Source organism: Pogoniulus pusillus, chromosome 2, assembly GCF_015220805.1.
Source record: "Pogoniulus pusillus isolate bPogPus1 chromosome 2, bPogPus1.pri, whole genome shotgun sequence".
Lineage (NCBI taxonomy): Eukaryota > Metazoa > Chordata > Aves > Piciformes > Lybiidae > Pogoniulus > Pogoniulus pusillus.
Genome location: NC_087265.1, coordinates 5254832 through 5272858, shown reverse-complemented (window position 1 = coordinate 5272858; position 18027 = coordinate 5254832). Strand labels below are relative to the sequence as shown.

The window sequence follows — 18027 nt, the reverse complement described above, 5'->3', positions numbered from 1 at the left end:
CAGGGATCTGCTGGAGAGGGTCCAGCAGAGGGCTAGGAGGACTGGAGGGCAAGGCTTATGGGGAGAGGCTGAGAGACCTGGGTCTGTTTAGTCTGGAGAAGAGAAGACTGAGAGGGGATTTGATCAATGTTTATCAATATCTGAGGGCTGGGGGTCAGGAGGGAGGGGACAGGCTCTGCTCACTGCTCCCTGGGATAGGACAAGGAGCAATGGATGGAAGCTGCAGCACAGCAGGTTCCAGCTCAACACAAGGGGGAACTTCTTTCCTATAAGGGTCCCAGAGCACTGGCACAGGCTGTCCAGAGAGGTTGTGCAGTCTCCTTCTCTGGAGCTTCTCAAGGCCTGTCTGGCTGTGTTCCTGTGTGACCTGGGCTAGATTGTATGGTCCTGCTCTGGCAGGGGGGGTGGACTTGATGATCTCCTTGGGTCCCCTTCCAACCCCTGACATCCTGTGAGCCTGTGAGCCTGTGATGACTCCTCCATTCCCTGTGTCCTTGAGGTGCTGCAGGGAACAGGCCACAGGCAAGAGGGATTTAGGCTCTTGCTCTACTCAAAGCCCTGAATCTCTCCCTCAAATGCCCAGGGGTTTGCTGTGAACATCTGAGGGTAAAATCCACTGTAGATTTATTTTGTGGTTTGGGAGTGCAGAGGTCATTCCTGGGTTGTTCACTGTCTTAGAGAAGGTGGGGGAGGAGCTGTGAAAACCCAGCTCAGACAGTTACTTAATTAAATAGTATCACAGAACCAACCAGGTTGGAAGAGACCTCCAGGCTCATCCAGTCCAACCTAGCACCTAACCCCCCCTGCCAGAGCAGGATCACAGAAGCCAGTACCTAGAGTGCTGGTGAATGGTGCCACATCCAGTTGGCAGGTGGCACCAGGGATCAGTGCTGGGCACAGTCCTGTTCAGTATCTTTATTGATGGTCTGGACCAGGGGATTGAGTCCAGCATGAGTGAGTTTGCAGATGACACCAAGCTAGGAGCAGGTGTTGATCTGTTGGAGGGTAGGAGAGCCCTGCAGAGGGACCTGGCCAGGCTGGAATGGGCTGCCTAGGGAGATGGTGGAGTTACTGTGCCTGGAGGTGATCAAGCAAAGCCTGGATAGGGCACTTAGGGCCATGGTCTGGTTGATCGGATAGGGCTGGAGTGGATCATCTTGGCTGGATAGGTTAGACTGGATGGATAGGTTGGACTGGATGACTTTGGAGGTCTCTTCCAACCTGATTAATTCTGTGATTCCTGAAGACTTTCCTTGACAAGCTCAATAGGGCTCTGAGCATCCTGATTTAGCCTGAGCCAGCTCTGGAGTTCTCAGCAGGGACCTGTTGGAGCAGGGCCAGAGGAGGCCACAGCAATGCTGGGAGTGTTGGAAGGATCTCCTGAGAGAGCTGGGATTGCTCAGCCTGGAGGAGAAAAGGCTGCAGGGAGACCTTTACAGGATGCTTCCAACCTAACCCATTCTATGATTCTCTGAAATGAGTGGGATCAGGATTAGGCACTTATGGCTGGAATCATCCCCATGTTGGTGGCTCAAAGCCTGGTTTGAAGCTGAGCTTGAAGGAAGGTTAGGTGTGAAGGAAGGTTAACCACCAGCAAGGATTGATGCTCCCTAAAAACACCCAGGAGCCTTCTACGCCACCGCTACAGCGACTGAAAGCTGAACTCAATCCAGCAAAGCAGCATTCCGCTTGGAGTCATAGCAATGCTCTTTGTTGAGCATATACACTTGGAAAAGGCTTCCCAAAATATTTACTGTCAAATATTTTAAACCATGCTATAGTGTTTTACACAAAGAGCTAATTTTATCCCTTCGTGCTGGGTTTGCAGCACAGGCTGACTCAGACTTCGCTGGTACAAGCTGAGCCCGCACTGCTGCCGGCTTGTGCTTCGTGGAGGCTGAGCTCTTACCTGCTCTCTGGCCTCCTGCTGAAGATGACACCAAGCTAGGAGCAGGTGTTGATCTGTTGGAAGGTAGGAGAGCCCTGCAGAGGGACCTGGCCAGGTTGGATGGGTGGGCAGAGGCCAATGGGATGAGATTGAACAAGGCCAAGTGCAGGGTTCTGCACTTTGGTCACAACAACCCCAAGCAGCACTACAGGCTGGGGACAGAGTGGCTGAGAGCAGCCAGGAGGAAAGAGACCTGGGGGTACTGATAGATAGTAGCTGAAGATGAGCCAGCAGTGTGCCCAGGTGGCCAAGAGAGCCAATGGCATCCTGGCCTGCATCAGGAACAGTGTGGCCAGTAGGACAAGGGAGGTTCTTGTGCCCCTGTACTCAGCACTGGTCAGGCCACACCTTGAGTGCTGTGTCCAGTTCTGGGCCCCTCAATTCAAGAGAGATGTTGAGGTGCTGGAACATGTCCAGAGAAGGGCAACAAAGCTGGTGAGGGGCCTGGAGCACAAATCCTATGAGGAGAGGTTGAGGGAGCTGGGCCTGTTTAGCCTGCAGAAGAGAAGGCTCAGGGGGACCTCATTGCTGTCTACAACTATCTGAAGGGAGGCTGTAGCCAGGTGGGGTTGGTCTCTTCTGCCAGGCAAGCAGCAACAGAAGAAGGGGACACAGTCTCAAGCTGTGCCAGGGGAGGTCTAAGCTGGATGTTAGGAGGAAGTTGTTGGCAGGGAGAGTGATTGGCATTGGAATGGGCTGCCCAGGGAGGTGGTGGAGGCACTGTCCCTGGGGGTCTTCAAGAAAAGACTGCATGAGGCACTTAGTGCCATGGTCTGGTTGACTGCATAGGGCTGGGTGCTAGGTTGGACTGGATGAGCTTGGAGGTCTCTTCCAACCTGGTTGATTCTATGATTCTATGATTCTATGGAGAGGCTGTGAGCTCCTGCAGCAAATGGGTGTTTCACAGAATCACTGAATGCTTTGGGTTTGAAGGGCTTGCTCAGGGTCATCTAGCCCAAACCTCCTGCAGTCCGCAGGGACATCCCAAACAACCTGACCTGCCACAGGTCCAGGGATGCAGCACAGGATCATGGAATGGCTGGAAGGGGCCTCAAGAGCTCGTCCAGTCCAAGCCCCCTGCCAGAGCAGGGCCACCTGGGATTTTTCTTTTCTGTTGTACAGTCCAGTTATCTTTTTTCTTATTTTTTTTATCCTACTTCTCCCCTATCTTCCTTCTTTTCCCTCCAGCTTCCTTCTTTCCTTTCAGCTTCCTTCTTTCCATCTCCTTCCTTTCCCTCCAGCTTCCTCCTTTCCTTCCCATCTTCTTTTCCCTCCAGCTTCCTTCTTTCCTTTCAGCTTCCTTCTTTCCTTTTCATCTCCTTCCTTTCCCCCCAGCTTCCTTCTTTCCTTTCCATCTCCTCCTTTTCCCTCCAGCTTCCTTCTTTTCTTTCCATCTCCTTCCTTTCCCTCCAGCTTCCTTCTTTCCTTTCCATCTCCTTCCTTTCCCTCCAGCTTCCTTCTTTCCTTTCCTTCTCCTTCCTTTCCCTTCAGCTTCCTTCTTTCCTTTCCATCTCCTTCCTTTCCCTCCAGCTTCCTTCTTTCCTGTCCATCTCCTCCTTTTCCCTCCAGCTTCCTTCTTTTCTTTCCATCTCCTTCCTCTTCCCCCATCTTCCTCTTTTCACCTCCACCCTTTATCTCTCCACCTCTGTCCTTTCAGCACCACCTCCCCTCTCCCACCGTGCCTGCCCCTTTCCCAACCCCGCACTGCATTTCCCCCAAACTCACAGCACCTGGGTCCTGTTGGAGTCTCCTCCCACCCCAGGTGTGACCACTTTGCCCTCCCTGCCCACTCCCCTTTATAATCAGCCCCAGGGAGGGCAGAAGCCCTTAGGTTGCCCAGCTGGGCAGAGGGATCCTCCTCCCATCATCACTGGTGAGTCCCCATGGTGTGCACTGGGTGAATGGTGGAGGTGATCAAAGGCCGGGGGGCCTGGTGGCCCCCCGGTTATGTAGGGCTAGGCTTGATGGAACTGCAACATCACTCACGGGTGCTGGCTGGGTTCATTGCTTAGGTTAAGCTCCTTTCTGTTTAGCTGCTTCTTTCTGCTTGCCTATGAGGAGCTGAAGTGCTTGGCTGAAGTGGAACCCCACGGAGGAACAGCAGTGTGTTGTCACAGAATTGTTCTGATTGGGCTGCAAGATCATCAAGCCCAATCTTCAGCCCAACACCACCATGACTATTAATCACAGAGCCTTAGAGGTTGGAAAGGACCTCCAGAAGTCAGCCAGCTGATCAAAGATCACATTGTGTGCTTCTGTCCTCCACAACCTCCCTGGAGGTGTTCAAGGCCAGGTTGGATGAGACCTTGAGCAACCTGTTCTAGTGGGAGATGTCCCTGCCTATGTCAGGGGGTTGGAACTGGCTGAGCTTTGAGGTCCCTTCCAACCTAACCCATTCTGTGGTACTATTCTATCAACCCATGTTGGGTACTCCTAAGAACCCTCTTTTCTACCACCTCTCTGCACCAAGGTCTCACCACCCTCAGTATCAAACATTTCTTCCTCTTCTCCAGTCTCAGTCTCCCTCTTTCAGTTCAAACCATCACCCCTGGTCCTGGCACAACAGACCCTGAGGAAAAAGTCTGTCCCCAGCTTTCTGCTCAGCTCCTTCAAGCCCTGAAAGGTGACCAGAAGGTTTCCCTGCAGCCTTTTCTTCTCTAGGCTGAACAAGCCCAACTCTCTCATTCTGGCATCCCAGCAGAGCCTTTCCAGCATTGCTGTGACCTCCTCCAAGAGATCTCTGCCTATATTAAGCCCTCCATAGCTGGCCCCAGCCCTGCAGGAGAGGTCTCAGCAGAGCACCTTTATATTCACAGGCTCACGTTGCAGTTGTGCCTCTTCTGATTAGCGAAGCCACAGGACATTGAGTTCTTTATCCACCCAACTATTGTGACAACCTCAATTCCAAAGGTGACACAGCTTGCTGCAAGTGCCCTCACAAAGATTTCAGGTGCAGACAGCATTGTTCCAACCCATACTGCATCCTCTTTCCTCTCTCCTAGGCACCTCTTATGTGCGCGGCCAAGGCAGCGGCGAGACGGAGTGGAGCAGAGCACTGCAGGCATTAGTCACCAGCACAGCTTCGAAGCAATTAACTCCAAGGTCAAGGATCTGTTTTGTACAAGCTGGAACTGTGAGGAGATGTTTTTAAGGAGCTATGAAAAGAAATAAATATGATTAAAATCAATGCCTGTCTCTCTCCCTTTCCATCCGCTCCTGAGCCAGGGCCTCCGATTCGATTAAAGAGGTTTGGCTTTTCCCTCCCCACCAACAGCAGCAGATAGCTGAGGTTGGTTTTCCAAATGGATTTTGTTGTATTTGTTCCCTTTTGGTCTTTAGAAACATTGGGAAAACTCATCCCAGGGGCACCTAGCCAGCATGTTGTCCTTTCAGTGGGTCACTCACTCTGAGAAGGACGTGGAGGTGATGTGGGTTCTAAAGCAAGACAGCAAAGATGGGTCTGAGAACAGGGCTGGGGAGGAGCAGCTGAGGGAACTGGGGGTGTTTAGGCTGCAGAAGAGGAGGCTGAGGGGAGACCTCATTGCTGTCTGCAGCTTCCTGAAAGGAGTTTGCAGTGAGGTGAGGGTTAGGCTCTTCTCTCTAGTATCAGGCAATAGAACAAGAAGAAAAGACCTGAACTTGTGCCAGGGCAGTTTTAGGTTGGAGATGAGGAACAGTTTCTTTGCTACAAGGGTGGTCAGGCATTGGCACAGGCTGCCCAGGGAGGTGCTGGAGTCCCTGTGCCAGGAGGTGTTGAAAATATATATGGATGTGGCAGATTTGGAGTGGTTTAGTGAGTATGGTGGTTGGACTTGATGATCTTAGAGGTCTTTTCCAACCTTACTGGCCTCTTCTCCCAGGCAACCACTAATAGAACAAGGGGACACAGTCTCAAGTTGTGCCAGGGGAGGTCTAGGCTGGATGTTGTTAGGAAGTTGTTGGCAGAGAGAGTGATTGGCATTGGAATGGGCTGCCCAGGGAGGTGGTGGAGTTGCTGTGCCTGGAGGTGTTGAAGCAAAGCCTGGATGAGGCATTTAGTGCCATGGTCTGGTTGATTGGCCAGGGCTGGGTGCTAGGTTGGACTGTTTGAGCTTGGAGGTCTCTTCCAACCTTACTGATTCTAAGACTCTAAGAAGATGGAGATGATTTTTGGCCATCTCTCTGCTCCCAGGCCCTGGTGGGGTGTTTTCAGCTGTTTCTTTTTCCCTATGTGGGCAGAAGTGGGATGGATAAGGCATTTACCTCTCTGGATAAATGAGGGAAGAACCAAGCTCTCCATCAGCACCACAGCACATGGAGATCACAGAACCTTAAAGGTTGGAAGGGACCTTCAGAGATCATTTAGTACAAACCCCCTGCCAAGGCAGGATCCCTTAGGGTAGTCTGCACAGGAATGCATCCAGGTGGGTTTGGAAAGTCTCCAGAGAAGGAGACTCCACAGCCTCTCTGGGCAGCCTGCTTCAGGGCTCTGGCACCCTCACTGCAAAGAAGTTTCTCCTCCTTGTGTTGAGCTGAAACCTTCTCTGTTCCAGTTCCTTGGCTTATTGCTGCTGACCACTTTGAAGAGCCTGGCCCCAGACAGTGGTGGTGCCCTGTAATCTCAGCCCTGTCACTGGCACAGTCAGTGCATGTCAAGATGGCAGAGAGCAGGCAAGTCCTCATGTTCCCTGGAGCTGCAGGGAGGACTTGACATGCTTCAGCTTTGGGTTTCTCTTGTAGTACAAGACCATGAGCCAGCAATGTGCGCTCAGAGCCAGGAGGGCCAATGCCATTCTGGGGTGGATAAAAAGGGCTGTGGTTAGTAGGTCGAGAGAGGTTCTCCTGCCCCTCTACTTTGCCCTGCTGAGGCTGCATCTGGAGTACTGTGTCCAGTTCTGGGCATCTCAGTTTGAGAAGCACATAGAACTGTTTGAGAGAGTCCAGCACAGAGCCACAAAGATGATGAAGGGAATGGAAGATCTTTCTTATGAGGAGAGACTGAGGAGCTGGGGCTGTGCTGCTTGGAGAAGAGGAGACTGAGAGATCACCTCAGCAGTGGTGATAAAGATGTGCAGGGTGAGTGGCAGGAGGCTGGAGCCAGGCTCTGCTGGGTGATGCTCAGTGACAGCACAAGGGGTACTGGGTGGGAGCTGAGGCAGAGGAATCACAGAGTCACAGAATTTCTTAGATTGGAAAAGCCCTTCAAGATCATTGAGTCCAAGCATTAGTTTCACACTGACAAGTCCTTGAGTAAACCAAATCCCTCAGCACAACACCTGATCACTATGAATGGCTACGGTTGGAAAGGACCACCAGCATCAGCCAGTTCAAAGGAAGCTTCATTTAAACATGAGGAGGAATTTTTCCCTGTGAGGATGACAGAACCCTGGCACAGGCTGCCCAGGGGGGTTGTGGAGTCTCTCTCTTTGGTTGTTTAGCCTGGAGAAGAGAAGGCTCAGGGGGACCTCATTGCTGTCTACAACTATCTGCAGGGAGGCTGTAGCCAGGTGGGGTTGGGCTCTTCTGCCAGGCAAGCAGCAATAGAAGAAGGGGACAGAGTCTCAAGCTGCGCCATGGGAAGTACAGGCTGGGTGTTAGGAGGAAGTTATTCATAGAGAGAGTGATTGGCATTGGAATGGGCTGCCCAGGGAGGTGGTGGAGGCACCGTCCCTGAAGGTGTTGAAGCCAAGCCTGGATGAGGCACTTAGTGCCATGGTCTGGTTGACTGGACAGGGCTGGGTGCTAGGTTGGACTGGATGATCTTGAAGGTCTCTTCCAACCTGCTTGATTCTATGATTCTATGTGTTGCTGTGTGACCTGCTCTAGTTGCTCCTGCTCTGGCAGGGGGGTTGGACTGGCTGAGCTCTGGAGGTCCCTTCCAGCCCCTGCCATTCTGTGATCATCCTGTGCAGTTCCCTTGCCATGCCCCTGCCTGCCAGCCGGTGCTGCACAGAGGCCACACAGACCTCATTCTCTCTTTGGTAGCACCTTCCCACAGCAGCTCCTCATTAGCAGCTCCAGCATCTTCCCTGCCCTTCCAAACTGTTATGCAAATAGCACTTGCTGACAGCAGCACTACATTCATTTGGGTGTCGCACTAATTGATTTTAGCTCATTAGGAGTGATTCTGCCCTAATTTGATAAGGAAGTGTGAAACTACTTTCCTCTTTTTTTTTTTTTTCCTTTCCCCACCCCCAACAGCAGGTTTGTTATTTGTTGAGGTATTAAGAAAGTGTTAATTAGACACAGCTCTTCTGCCAGGATGATGGTTTGGGGAGTAGCCGCCGTGCAAAGCGGACAAGCTCCGAGACAACTGCGCCTGGTGCTCGGTGCAGTTTGTCAAATGAAGTTAATTATCTTCATGCAAGTGGCATGGGGCACATATAGGGGCTGTGCTGAAAGCAGCAGCAAGTCAGGCTGATTGATACCCACCTGAACGTGAGCCAGCAGTGTGCCCAGGTGGCCAAGAGAGCCAGTGGCATCCTGGTCTGCATCAGGAATGGTGTGGTCAGCAGGAGCAGGGAGGTCATTCTGCCCCTGTACTCTGCACTGGTTAGACCACACTTTGAGTGCTGTGTTCAGTTCTGGGCCCCCCAGTTTAGGAGGGACATTGAGATGCTTGAGCGTGTCCAGAGAAGGGCGACGAGGCTGGGGAGAGGCCTTGAGCACAGCCCTACGAGGAGAGGCTGAGGGAGCTGGGATTGGTTAGCCTGGAGAAGAGGAGGCTCAGGGGTGACCTTATTGCTGTCTACAACTACCTGAGGGGTGGTTGTGGCCAGGAGGAGGTTGCTCTCTTCTCTCAGGTGGCCAGCACCAGAACGAGAGGACACAGCCTCAGGCTGCGCCAGGGGAGATTTAGGCTGGAGGTGAGGAGAAAGTTCTTCACTGAGAGAGTCATTGGACACTGGAATGGGCTGCCCGGGGAGGTGGTGGAGTCGCCGTCCCTGGAGCTGTTCAAGGCAGGATTGGACGTGGCACTTGGTGCCATGGTCTGGCCTTGAGCTCTGTGGTAAAGGGTTGGACTTGATGATCTGTGAGGTCTCTTCCAACCTTGGTGATACTGTGATTTTTTTGTTCTGTGATTTGAACCCCACTTGCACTGCATCTGGAACACAGCCAGATATTTTTGCACTTAGATGAGCAATGAAAGGTTTTTTTTTTTTCCCCTCTTCTTCTTGGAGGGGAAAGCTTTTGAAAGGCTCTGATTTGCCTTCCAAAAAAACCCCAAAACTTCCCCCAGAAAAGGAGTTCTTCTTCTTTTTCTTTATCCCTGACTTGTTCCCAGTGTCATTGAGACTTATATTTAATTCCTTTTTAAACATTACCACATGTTGGAGGGGAAAGAATTAAAAAGCTCAACCAAAACAAGCTGAACATAGCTTGGGATGCTTGCAGAGGGTCAGTGGCTGGTTTGGGAAGCAGAAGGCTGAAGCTTTTTCACCTCAGCCATAAAAAGAAGCTGTGGCAGGTGGGTTGGTGGCACAGCCAGGCATGCATGGGAGGTATTTTTAGCCCTCCTGGAATCAGAATGAAATCCTTACCACCAGGAGATGATTGCCCTCTTCTCAAGCAGTGACACAAATTAATGATGAGGCTGGGAATGTAGATTGCTCACAGGTGGCAACTGGAGACAGGAGCAGTGGTGGGATGTGGGCTAGTCAAGAGGAGAAAATAAAGGGGACACATACAAAGGCAATGGCTTCATTACCTTGAGTAAAAGGTAATTGGTGTGAGAGCACAGAGAAATCAGAGGATGGAAGAAGGGACCTCCATAGATCACTAAGTCCAACCCCCCCTGACAGAGGAGGATCACAGAATCCAGCACAAAGAGTGGTGGTGAATGGTGCCACATCCAGGTGGCAGCTGGCACTAGTGGTGTGCCCCAGGGGTCAGTGCTGGGCCTGGTTCTGTTCAGTAGCTTTATTGATGATCTGGAGCAGGGCATTGAGTCCAGCATCAGTGAGTTTGCAGATGATGCCAAGCTAGGAGAAGGTGTGGATGTGCTGGAGGGTAGGAGAGGCCTGCAGAGGGACCTTGCCAGGCTGGATGGGTGGGCAGAGGGCAATGGGATGAGACTGAGCAAGCCCAAGTGCAGGGTTCTGCACTTTGGCCACAACAACCCCAAACAGCACTGCAGGCTGGGGACAGAGTGGCTGAGAGCAGCCAGGCAGAGAGGGACCTGGGGGTGCTGGTAGAGAGTAGCTGAAGATGAGGCAGCAGTGCCCAGGTGGGCAGCAGAGCCAGTGGCACCCTGGGCTGGCTCAGGAGCAGTGTGGGCAGCAGGACAAGGGAGGTTCTTGTGCCCCTGTGCTCAGCACTGCTCAGGCCACACCTTGAGTGCTGTGTCCAGTTCTGGGCTCCTCCATTCAAGAGAGATGTTGAGGTGATGGAAGGTGTCCAGAGAAGGGCAGCAAGGCTGGTGAGGGGCCTGGAGCACAGCCCTGTGAGGAGAGGCTGAGGGAGCTGGGGGTGTGCAGCCTGCAGCAGAGGAGGCTCAGGGCAGAGCTCATTGCTGTCTGCAGCTACCTGAAGGGAGGCTGTAGCCAGGTGGGGTTGGTCTCTTCTGCCAGGCAAGCAGCAACAGAAGAAGGGGACACAGTCTCAAGTTGTGGCAGGGCAGGTCTAGGCTGGATGCTAGGAGGAAGTTGTTGTCAGAGAGAGTGATTGGCATTGGAATGGGCTGCCCAGGGAGGTGGTGGAGTCCTCATCCCTGGAGGTGTTGAAGCCAAGCCTGGCTGAGGCACTTAGTGCCATGGTCTGGTTGATTGGCCAGGGCTGGGTGCTAGGTTGGCCTGGCTGAGCTTGGAGGTCTCTTCCAACCTGATTGGTTGATTCTATGATCATCCAGTCCTAACTCCTGTGCCACGGGCAGGGACACTTTCCAGCAGACCAAGTTGCTCAAAGCCTCACCAGTGGTGAGATGATGAACTCTAGGCAAGCTTCTGATGTCAGACTTGATGATCTCTAAGGTCCCTTCCAACCTCAAGAGTTCTATGATTCAGTGATTCCAGTCTGGAAAGAGAGTCATTATTTGTCCAAGGAAACACAAACTGAGAGTAACTCAGCATAGAGTTGTCTGCAAAATAAAGACACTTTGATGGAACAAGATGTCCCACATCACTCCCTGCTCTGTTGAAAGCTGTTTTCTCTCTGAAAGAAAAGCAAACACCATCAAAACATTCCTGGTAGGATATCTGGTCCTAAGGTATAATTTTCACATTACAACTGAGTTCTTTGAAAGATCATCTGAAATAAGGCTGAGAAGCAATCTCCTGGAAAGGATGGGAGTCTGCAAGGTCAGTGAGTAAATGAGCTGTGAGTATATAAGCAGCTAATGAAGCCAGCAAATGTTAGTGGGAAAGGGAACTAAATAAATTCCTGAAGGGCTGAAAGCAGAACATCAGGCAGCTGCAGGGGCTCTGTACCAGCAAGGAGAAAATAGGATCCCTCAGGGACCAGTGCAGCTTAACACCTACATCAATGACACAGCTGGGAGAGAGGGAACCCTCAGCAAGCCGGCAGGGGACAGCAAGCTGAGTGTGTGGCTGACATGCCTGAGGGATGGGATCCCCCCAGAGAGACCTGGAAAAGATGGAGAAGGGCCTCTGTGTGCAGCTGATGAGGTTTGACATAGAAACATTGAATCAAGCAGTTTGGAAGAGACCTCCAAGCTCATCCAGGCCAACCTAGCACCTAGCCCTGGCCAATCAACCAGACCATGGCACTAAGTGCCCCATCCATAGAATCAAGCAGGTTGGAAGAGACCTCCAAGCTCAGCCAGTCCAGCCTGGCACTCAGCCCTGTCCAGTCAACCAGACCATGGCACTAAGTGCCTCAGCCAGGCTTGGCTTCAACACCTCCAGGGACGGTGACTCCACCACCTCCCTGGGCAGCCCATTCCAATGCCAATCACTCTCTGCCAACAACTTCCTAACAACATCCAGCCTAGACCTCCCCTGCCACAGCTTGAGACTGTGTCCCCTTCTTCTGTTGCTGCTTGCCTGGCAGCAGAGCCCAACCCCACCTGGCTACAGCCTCCCTTCAGGGAGCTGCAGACAGCAATGAGCTCTGCCCTGAGCCTCCTCTGCTGCAGGCTGCACACCCCCAGCTCCCTCAACTGTCTCTTCCAACCCATTTGATTCTATGATTCTACCTAGAACTCACCACCACCACCACCCCAGCCTCAGAGAGGTGCTGCATTTTTCACTCCCGTGCTCTTGTTGAGCCCCAAACCAAGGAAACAGAGCAAAACATTTTCCTTTCTGCTTTCCCAGCCTCTCTGGAAACCACAAGCACAAAGCTCCTTTAAGATCTGCCATCCCATTGAAATGCCATGGCGCTGCCACAAGACAAATACATCTTTTGTGCACTTGAAATGGCAATCAGGGAGCTATTTTTTCTGATTAATCTAAGGAAAGTTGGCGGTCACAGCAGGGGACTGATGAGGCTAATCCGTCAATGTCCTTGATAGTGGGACGCCTGATTGCTCCAAGCCATTGGAAGTGCATAATGAGGAGGCAAAGCAGTGATCAGCACCAGGGCACGCTGGCCCCTTCTGCTGGAGTCGTTTGCATGTTTGCACCTCAGCTGATGCTGCGTGGAGATAGTTGGATGGGCCATCAAGAGGGCATTGCTAATGAAATTAGGAGTAGGGAAGGATATCTACTTTCAGGGGAGATCAGAAGCAGTCCAGAAACACCAGAGGTGGATCATAGGAGGAGTACAGGATCGTTGAATGATAGATTCACAGAACTGTTGAATCATAGAGTCATTGAATCATAGAATTATAGAAGCATAGAATCAACCAGGTTGGAAGAGACCTCCAAGATCATCCAGTCCAACCTAGCACCCAGCTAGAAGCATAGAATCATTGAATTATAGAATCATTGAATCATAGAATCATTGAATCATAGAAGCATAGAGTCATAGAGTCATTGAATGATAGAATAACCAAAGCATAGCATCATAGAGTCATAGAATCAGAGAGTCATAGAATCATAGAGCCATAGAATCATTGAATGATAGAATAACCAAAGCATAGAATCATAGAGTCATAGAATCATAGAGTCATAGAATCATTGAGTCATAGAATCATTGAATGATAGAATAACCAAAGCATAGAATCATAGAGTCATAGAATCATAGAGTCATAGAATCATTGAGTCATAGAATCATTGAATGATAGAATAACCAAAGCATAGAATCATAGAGTCATAGAATCATTGAGTCATAGAATCATTGAGTCATAGAATCATTGAATGATAGAATAACCAAAGCATAGAATCATAGAGTCATAGAATCATTGAGTCATAGAATCATTGAGTCATAGAATCATTGAATGATAGAATAACCAAAGCATAGAATCATAGAGTCATAGAATCATTGAATGATAGAATAACCAAAGCATAGAATCATAGAGGCATAGAATCAGAGAGTCATAGAATCATTGAGTCATAGAATCATTGAATGATAGAATAACCAAAGCATAGAATCATAGAGGCATAGAATCAGAGAGTCATAGAATCATTGAGTCATAGAATCATTGAATGATAGAATAACCAAAGCATAGCATCATAGAGTCATTGAATCATAGAGTCATAGAATCATTGAATGATAGAATAACCAAAGCATAGCATCATAGAGTCATAGAATCAGAGAGTCATAGAATCATTGAATGACAGAATAACCAAAGCATAGCATCATAGAGTCATAGAATCAGAGAGTCATAGAATCAATGAATGATAGAATAACCAAAGCATAGCATCATAGAGTCATAGAATCATTGAGTCATAGAATCATTGAGTCATAGAATCATTGAATGATAGAATAACCAAAGCATAGAATCATTGAATCATTAAATTATAGAATCATGAAGTGATAGAATCATGGAATGATAGAACCATTGAATAATAGAATGATGGAATCATTGAACAATAGAATAATAGAAACATAGAATCATTGAATCATACAGTGATAGAAACATTGATTCATTGAATCACAGAATGATAGAATCATAGAGTCATAGAATCATTAAATGATAGAATCATTCAATGATAGAATAATAGAAGCATAGAATAATTGAATTGTTGAATCATAGAATTAGAGAATCAGAATCATTGAATGATAGAATTCTATTATTGAATCATTGAATGATAGAATAATAGAAGCATAGAACAATTGAATTGTTGAATCATAGAATAATAGAAGTGTAGAATCATTGAATCATAGCATAATAGAAGCATAGAATCATTGATTCATAGAATCATTGATTCATAGAATCACAGAGCCATAGAATGATTGAATCATAGAGTCATAGAATGATAGAATCATTGATTCATAGAATTACAGAATCATAGAATTATAGAATCTTTCATTCATGGAATCATAGAATCACAGAATCATTGAAGGATTGAATGGTAGAATCATTGAGTCATAGAATTATACAATCATAGAAACAGTGAATTATAGAATCATAGAATCACAGAATCATTAGACAGAAATATAGAATCATTAAGGTTGGAACAGACCTCTAAGATCATTGAGTCCAATCATCAGTTCAACACCACGCTCACCAAACCACATCCCAGAGTGCCATGTCTACTTGTTTCTCTGAATATCTCTAAGGATGGTGACTCCACCACCTCCCTGAGCACCCTGTGCCAGTGCCTCACCACTCTTGAAGCAAAGAAATTGCTCCCAACACCCGATCTAAATCTCTCCTGGTGCAACTTGAGGCCATTTCCTCTCATCCTATCACTTATTCCTTGGGAGAAGAGCCCAGCCTCCACCTATCTCCTTTGAGGCAGTTGTAGGGAGCCAGAAGGTCTCCCTCAGGCTCCTTTTCTCAAGGCTGAACAATCCCAGTTCCCTCAGCCTCTCCTCACAGGACTTGTTCCCTGGACCCTGAAGTTTTGGGTTCTTGCATGTCTTTGGCAAGGACTCTGCATATGAGCAGAGGTGGAGCTAAGGACCTTGGGCACACCTCTTAGATGACCTTGTCCTTTCAGTGTTTCTGCAGCAGGTAGCTGCCACAGCCAAGTACCCATAATTAAATGCATGAACAACCATATCTGCTGTCCTTTTATCACGAATTTGTACCCTCAGTGGGGAGCAGGAGAGGAAGTTTGAAGGGTTGCCATTGACCACCCTCCCCTTGAACGCTCTACAGGACCACATGCTCGTGCCCAGAGCAGTCAAAGCTCTGCAGTTTCCTGGCTCAGCTGTCACAAGAAGAGGTTAAACACCAACTGAGGGCCAAACTTGCATTTTTTTTCTCCTCCATCCTTTGAAGCCAGGCTCATTTCTGCCTGGGTTCCTCTGTGATCAAGAAGATGAGGTATAGGTGTCTAACAAGCACGTGCATACTGCTGGCCTTGCCTGCTGCATCCCTGCTGAGAGAGGAGAAATTTCATGGCTTATTGAACAATGCAAATAGTCACAGCAGATGAGACAGAGACCCAAATTATCCACTTTCTGTTGGGTTTTTTTTTTCAGTTATTAAAAATGAAGAAGCTTCAGAAGGACAGGGATCTGCTCAAGAGAGCCCAGAGGAGGGCCACAAGGATGCTGAGGGGACTGGAGAGCACTGCCTGATGAGGAGAGGCTGAGAGACCTGGGGCTGTTTAGTCTGGAGAAGAGAAGACTGAGAGGAGATTTGATCAATGTCTGTAACTATCTGAGGGCTGGGGGTCAGGAGGGGGGGACAGGCTCTGCTCACTGCTCCCTGGGATAGGACAAGGAGCAATGGATGGAAGCTGCAGCACAGGAGGTTCCAGCTCAACACAAGGGGAAACTTCTTTCCTGTAAGGGTCCCAGAGCCCTGGCACAGGCTGCCCAGAGAGGCTGTGGAGTCTCCTTCTGTGGAGCCTCCCAAGGCCTGTCTGGCTGTGTTCCTGTGTGACCTGGGCTAGATTGTATGGTCCTGCTCTGGCAGGGAGGTTGGACTGGATGATCTCTTTGGGTCCTTTCCAACCCTTGACACCATGTGAGCCTGTGATCCGTTGTGCCACTCTCCACCTCCCAAAACGCAGCCAGCTTGCTCTGCAAGCTGAGGGAAACAAGAAAGCTTCCCTTGGCCACCAGGAGGACAACAGCACAGCTCTCCATCTCCTGGAGCCCTCCTCAGCTGCTCAAAGCCAAAGTCCCCTTTGTCTTGGCAGCAGCCCAGCAGCCCTGAGTTTGACAGCTGCCCTCACACTGTTAGTGGCAGTTGTCCCACTTATGGTGGTGTCTTCTCCTGAGGGCAGCTGGTGGAGGGGTTTCCTGTTTAACATTTCACATTGAAAGCTGTGCACATCTACCCAGGGCTTGCAGGATTGTCTGACCTGCTGGAGGGCTTCTCTGGGTGCAATACAAGGATTGCACTTGGAATTCCTTAAGGCAGAGTTTAACATGGAATGACAGAAGCCCAAGCGGGGCTGGTTTGGAAGGGACCTTTCAAGATCATCCAGCCCAACCCCCACTGCACTCAGCAGGGACTTCTGCAACTGAAGCAGGTTGCTCAGAGCTCCTAACAACCTGACCTGCAGTGGTTCCAGGCATGGGGCTTCTACCACCTCTCTGGGTTCAAGAGAGACAAGGGATTACTGGAGAGAGCCCAGCGGAGACTCCAGAGATGCTGACGGGGCTGTGAGGAGCAAAGGCTGAGAGCCCTGGGGCTGATGAGCCTGCAGAAGAGCATCCCCAGAGGGGATCTGAGCAATGCTCAGCAAGAGGTAAAGGAGCTGTGGGGCACAGGAGGCTGCCCAGGCTCTTGTCAGTGATGCCCAGAGACAGGAAAAGGGACGATGGGCACAGACTGGAGCCCAGGAGGTTGTATCTGGAGCTAAGCTCTTTTTGGTGGTCAGCAGCAATAAGCCAAGGAGCAACAGCTACAAATTGGAACAGAGAAGGCTTTGGCTCAACCTGAGGAGAAACTCCTTTGCAGTGAGGGTGCCAGAGCCCTGGAGCAGGCTGCCCAGAGAGGTTGTGGAGTCTCCTTCTCTGCAGACTTTCCAAACCCACCTGGATCCATTCCTGTGTGCACCATCCTAGGAGATCCTGTCTTGGCAGAGGGGCTGGACTCGATGATCTCTGGAGATCCCTTCCAACTTCTGATGTTGTCTAATTCTGTGATCTAAAGATAAAGAGAAACTTGTTTGGTCCTGGAGCCCAGGAGCAGGCTGTCCAGAGAGGCTGTGGAGTCTCCTTCTCTGGAGAGATTCTAGACCCAGCTGGATACTGTGATTCTGGGCAAGCTGCTCTGGGTGCCCCTGGATGATCTCCAGAGGTCTCTTCCAACCATCACCATGCTGGGATTCCATTCTGTCATTCTGTAATGACTACTGCCAAGAAAGAGAAGGTGCAGTGATGTCCCACAGGTGGTGAGAAAGCCTTGGGGTGGCACAGGGTCTGCTGTGGCACCCAGCCCAGGCTAGAGCATGCATCCAGCACCCAGTTGCAGAGGCAGGGTTGAGACAATGGCTGCAGAAGATCATTCACCATCTGCTCATTTGCTGGCGCAGAGCAATTCAAAGGCAGCTACAGATTTGTAACGACCTGAATATTCCAGTGCTGCCTCAATCCTAATTAGCCCCAGCTAATTTGCCTTCAGATCCTTTTATTTATCCCTGTCCTGTAAAGCTGAGGCTGCTTTGCAAGACAAATGAGCGTTTCTCTGGAACACCTTCCTTCCCCTCGGGTTGCCAACCAGCCAGCCCCCAAGGCTCAGCCTCCAGCAGGCTGCAACCCTGCCACCTTAAGATAGCTTGGGGAAACTGCAGGCTTTGGCTGGGGAAAAAAACAGCCCTGAAGCCTTGGCATGCACTGCTGCATCCTCTACCCTCCATCCTCCATCTCCCTTTTTCCATCCTGCACCCCCTGCCCTCCAATCCCCATCCTTCACCTCCAGCTTCCAATCTCCACCCTCAACCCTGAACTCTCCATCCTCCACCTTTCACCCTCCACACTCTGTCTTCCACCTTCCATCCTTCAGTCTCCATCTTCCACTCTCTGTCCTCTGCCCTCCATCCTCCACCCTCAATCATTCATCTTCCATTTTCCATTCTCTTTTCTCCACCCTCTAATCTCCACTCTTGACCCTCCATCCTCTGTCCTTCACC

The 18027-nt window shown here is 50.0% G+C and overlaps 1 long non-coding RNA gene across 1 annotated transcript; it reads left to right on the top strand.

Moving 5' to 3' along the window:
- The first annotated feature begins 3777 nt into the window (after positions 1–3777).
- Positions 3778–5135, top strand: LOC135187541 (uncharacterized). The gene is made up of 3 exons (XR_010307361.1): positions 3778–3821; positions 4765–4858; positions 4951–5135. It is a non-coding gene; the product is annotated as an uncharacterized LOC135187541 (long non-coding RNA).
- The last annotated feature ends 12892 nt before the right edge of the window (positions 5136–18027 follow it).